Consider the following 5,975-nt stretch of genomic DNA (forward strand, 5'->3'; position numbering starts at 1 on the left):
CCTCTGTTTTCACAACAGGCATAGTATTACTTCCCTGACAGAATTCTCATGGAAAATTAAGTTAGGCAATAATGAATGTGAAAGATTTCAAAACAAAACAAAGAAATGTTGAGAATAAAAGAGGTAAAATAAACTTGCTAATGGTCACACTTAGCAAATGGAAGAATCAAAATTCCCAAACCCAGAACTTTGACCACAAAATCCACATAAAGGTACTAACATTAGAAATATCAGGCTAAGGAGCCCTGGAACAGTAGCTCACTTGGTTAGAGCATTGTCCTGCTGTACAAGATTGTGGGTTTGATCCCAGTCAGGGCACATACAAGAATCAACCAACGAATCAACCAATCTCTTCATCTCCCTTCCTCTCTAAAATCAATAATAATAAATAAGTGGAACAACAAATCAATGTTTCACTCTCTCTCTCTCCCTTCCTCTCGTACTCATAACTGTAAACCTGTACTTACTTCCAAGCCATCATCAGCCTTCTGGGATGACTGCAATTTGCTGTCACCTCCACTCTTTGCGACATCAATCCTGTTCCATTACAGCATCCCAGAATAATCTTTCTCAGACATCAGTTGGATCATGTCACTTCCCTTCTTAAAAACCCTTCATTGGTTTTTCATTGAGCATAGGATCATATCCAAAGTTGTGTTGTTGTTTTTTAAAGATACAGCTTCTATTTATTTTTTAGAGAGAGAGAGAAAGGAAGAGGTAGGGGAGAGAGACGAGATATCGATGTGAGAGAGAAACATCAATCGGTTGCCTCCCATACATGCCCAACCAGGAATCAAACCCGCAATCTGGGTAGGTGCTCTGACCCAGAATGAAACTGGCATACCAACATTTGCATCCTGGGGTGCCACAAGGAGAAGAGAGAGAGCAAGATATTGAAAACTTATTTGAAGAAATAATGACAGAAAACTTTCCCTACCTAGTGAAAGAAATAGAATTACTAGTATAAGTCCAGGAAGTGCACAGAATACCAAACAAGAGGAACCTTAAGAGGCCCACACCAAGACACCTCATAATTAAAATGCCAAAGGTTAAAGACAAAGAAAGAATCTTACAGGCAGCAAGAGAAAAGCAGTTCATTACTACAGGGAGCAACCATAAGACTGTCAGCTGATTTCTCAACAGAAACTTTGCAGGCCATATGGGAGTGGCAAGAAATATTCAAAGTGATGAAAGCAAGGACCTACAACCAAGATTACTCTACCCAGCAAAGCTATCATTTAGAATTGAAGATCAGATAAAGATCTTCATAGCCCTGGCTGGTTTGCTCAGTGGAGAGAGCATCGGCATGCAGACTGAAGGGTCTGGGTTCAATTCCAGTCAAGGGCATATGCCTCGGTTGTGGGCTCCAACCCCAGTAAGGGGCATGCAGGAGGCAGCCAACCAATGATTCTCTCTCATCATTGATGTTTCTATCCCTCTCTTCATCTCCCTTCCTCTCTGAAATCAATAATAATAATAATAAGATCTTCACAGACAAGAAAAAACTGAAGGAGGTGATCACCACCACACCAGCATTACATGAAATGTTGAAAGGTGTTCTTGAAGGAGAAGGAGAAATGGCAATAAATACATATCCATCAACAACTGAATCTAAAAATCAAAATAAACAAACAAGGAATTTAATGAACAAAATAAACTGATGAATAAAATAGAACCAGAGGCATGAAAACATGGAACAGACTGACAAATCTCAGAGGGAAGCGGGAAGAGGGGGGGGGAAGAGATTAACCAAAGAACTTATAAGCATATATGCATTACCTATGGACACAGAAAATAGGGTGGTGAAGGCCTGGGGTAAGGCAGGAACCAGGTGGAGGGGGGCAATGAGGGGAGAAAAAGGGGACATCTGTAATAGTCTCAACAATAAAGATTTAAAAAAAAAGAATCCGAGGACAGAGTACATGTCCTTTTAGAGTAGCCATTTTTAAACTTTAAAAAATCATAACCCATAGCAAGAAATACATTTTAACTATGACTCAGGTAACATATCTATATATATAAAAGCCTAAGTGACCATCGCAACCGAAACAACCGAACAAAGGACCAAACAGGCTGCGTGGGGCAACCAGGCCAGCAGGGGGTTAGTCAGAGCCGACCAAATGACTGAGCAGCGGGCTGCGTGGGGCGACCAGGCCAGCAGGGGGGGCAGTTGGGGGTGACCAGGCCGGCAGGGCAGGGCAGTGAGGGGCAACCAGGCCAACAGGGGGGCAGTAAGAGGCAACCAGGCCAGTGGGGGAGGCAGTTAGGGGTGACCAGGCTGGCGGGGGGGCACTTGGGGGTGACCAGGCCAGCAGGGGGGGCAGTTGGGAGTGACCAGGCCAGAAGGGGGAGCAGTTAGGGGTGATCAGGCAGGCAGGCAGGTGAGCAGTTAGGACCCAGTGGTCCCAGATTGTGAGAGGGATGTCCGACTGCCGGTTTAGGCCCGATCCCCAGGATTGGGCCTAAACTGGCAGTTGGACATCCCCCGAGGGGTCCCAGATTGCAGAGGGTGCAGGCTGGGCTGAGGGGACCCCCCCACCCCCATGCACGAATTTCATGCACCGGGCCTCTAGTACTTATATAAGTATATAAGTGAAACAAAAGTTTCTCAAGACTATACTAACCCTTCCCACCAGCCATGCACTCTGATCTTTTCTATTCCATTCTGTTCTTCTTTTTTTAATACTGGTTATATCTCACTAGTTGATTTCACAACTCATTAATGGGTTACAATTTGCAGTATGAAAAACTGGTAATGAGTGTGTGAAAGGCATAAGGACTAAAAGCTAGGTTTGAGCCCCAGCTCAGTCATTAGCTGTGTGGCCTCAGGCAAAATTACTTTGTCTCACTGGGCTTCATTTTTTTAAAATCTGGAAAATGAGGAAATTGGATTTAATGATGCCTAAACTTTCAGCATTAAGATCTTTATTTTTAAGAATTGGGAAAGATCACCAAAAGCAAAGACATGTCATTAGAAACGAAGGCTAAGATCATCTCCCTCATATTCCCAACTACTATGTTATGGATACAAAGTTGGACAGTGAAGAAGACTGATAGGAAAAAAAATTGACTCACCTGAAATATGGTGCTGGAAGAGAGCGCTATGATACCCTGATCCACCAGAAAGATAAAAAGTGGGTCCTGGAGCAAATTAAACCTGAAACATCCCTGGAGGCAAACATGACAAAACTGAAGCTGTCCTAGTTTGGGCACATCATGAGAAGGCAGGATTCTTTGGAAAAGACAATAATGCTGGGGGAAGAGAAGGCAGCAGGAAAAGAGGAAGAAACTATGAGATTGACTCCACAAAAGCCACGGGCATGAGTCTACAGGAGCTAAGCAGAACTGTTGAGGATAGTATATTGTGGACATCACTCATTCACAGGATCGCCAGGAGTCATAGCTGACTCAATAGCATGTAACACAACACCCCCACTCACACACACACACACACACACACACACCAAAGAACATTCATACATAGTACCTGGGATAATCATAGTATCTTTCTTGTCTGGATTTCTGTTATTATTGACTGAATTACTATGTCATCTAGGAGGTTGGGCTGTTAAAGGATCATCTAATAAAAATAGTTATTGATGTTAGTTCTTATTTAATATTCCCTTGAAGGAAAGGTCTTATAGACATTTTACAAAGTGTCAGCCCATTTGACCTAATTTGGTCATTATCATCACTTATTACCTCTTCAAAGTCTTTATTAAGCAGTTAAATGATGATAATGGCTTAATCGTTTACAGCAAACTATAACCATGACATCACAAAAACTTTATAAGCAGTTAGGAAAGATGCTATTATTTTCCTTAAAAAAACACTTTTTAACAGATAAGGGAATTTATTAGGACTAAGTGTCTTTTCCATTCACAAAGGTCACAAGAGCTGCTAATCGGCATAGCTGCATCATAAACCCAAGCCTTGTACTTCCATATCCAGGGCCTCTGTCCTCTGAGAACACAGACCCAGGACTAGACCATCCCAGAGGTGGCCTGTCTTTCTGCACCTGGGCTGGGTATGGCAACCGACGTGGATCTCTCTGACATCCCTGAGCTTCACACATTCTCTAGAAGACAGGAAATAGGGAGATGCCAAGTGTGGGTCGATTAGGAGGAGGTGGAGCTCTCCGGTACCCACTGGGATTCTCCTGCTTAGGAAAATGATGTCTCCCATCTTCACAGTGGAGCTCGCTGCGCCTGGCTTCCACTTTATTTACCAACTCCAGCTCCAGCCAAGATGACAGTTGTAACACCTGGGCCAGCCATCATGGGACTCCATCCAGAACACAGGACATAATAAAGCAAAGAATAAACTTGATAGCTTGCCCAGGGCATGGCATGAGGGCATGTGTGAGAGAAGCAGTGATTCTTTGGTGCTTCATAACTATCCTAATAATACACCTCAGCAGGAGGGCGTAGCTGTTTCCTTTAAGTAAACCTGACTGTAACAATGAAAGTAGAAACCTGAACTGGAGTAACAAATGGGTAGCCCTTGATGGCAAGAATATATGGAGGAAATACAGCATGGTAGAAAGTGCTGTGTCACCCTTGCCAGTATGTCTCAGTTGGTTGGAGCATTGTCCCATGCACCAAAGGGTCAAGGGTTCTATTGCAGGTCAGGACACATACCCAGATTGTGGGTTCTATCCCCCGGGCATATGCGGAGTCAGCTGATCAATGTTTCTCTCTCACATCTCTCTCTCTCTTTCTAAATCAATGGACATGTCCTCGGGTGAGGCTTTAAAAGAAAAAGAATTAAACAAGACAATGTGTATGACAGGGCAATTAATAGGCACTCAATAAATGGCAGCTAGTAGTATTATATTATCAGAAAGTAATATGCCATATGTTGAATTCCCTCTTTATTCCCATTTAAATCACGCTCTAGGCAGTCTCCTGACACCCTGCTGAGTCCAATATAGAAGTTTTGGTAACAATCAATCAAAAATAATTTAATGAGAATGTGACGGTGTAAAGCCAGTGCCAGATGCTATGAGGGTGGACTGGAGAAAAGAAAAAAGTAGCAGGTTTACAAGGTTGTTGAAGAGCAATAACACAAGTAGCAGATGCTTGAGAAAAATCACAAAGCAATTTAGCAGCAGATTAACAGAATCCAAGTTGAGCCTTGGGCTACTGGGGATGCAGAAACAACCTTGGGGGATACAGTGGCACGATGGAAGATGGCCTTAATCAGGTAAGGTTTCTCTATGATTTTGAACTTGAATGTTAAGTTTCCTTAATACACAGTGGACCTGAAGCCTGAGATTTTATAATAAAAATTCAACTTTTTTGTATGTGTTAAAAATTTGTGGAGAGGGTGGAATGGGGGAAAATGCTTAGTGAGTATGGGGTTTACTTTTAGCGTGCTAAAAATGTTTTTGAACCAGAAAGAGGAGGTGGTTGCATGACAATGTGAATGTACTAAATTGTTCACTTTAAAATGGTTAACTTTAGGACCTGGCCTAGTAGCTCAGTTGGTCAGAGCATCATCCTGATACACAAGGTTGTGCCTTCAATCCTGGGTCAGGACACATAAAAGATTCAACCAATGAGTGCATAAATAAGTGGAACAACAAATTAATGTTTCTCTCTCTCTCTCTCTCTCTCTCTCTCTCTAGACAATCAATAAAATAAAATAAAATAAATGGTTAACTGTATGTTACATGAATTTAAACTCAATTTTATTTTATTTTTTAAAAAATATTTTTATTTAATTCAGAGAGGAAGGGAGAGGGGGAGAGAGATAGAAACATCAACGATGATAGAGAATCATTGATTGGCTGCCTCCTGCACACCCCACACGGAGATGTGAGCCCGCAAGCCAGGCATGTGCCCTGACAGGGAATCAAACCATGACCTCCTGGTTCATAGGTCGATACTCAACCACTGAGCCACACCAGCTGGGCTCAACTCAATTTTAAAACTCATGGTATGCACATATGCATAACCCATGGACACAGACAA

This window comes from Myotis brandtii, unplaced genomic scaffold (genome assembly GCF_000412655.1).
Source record: "Myotis brandtii unplaced genomic scaffold, ASM41265v1 scaffold1814, whole genome shotgun sequence".
NCBI lineage: Eukaryota > Metazoa > Chordata > Mammalia > Chiroptera > Vespertilionidae > Myotis > Myotis brandtii.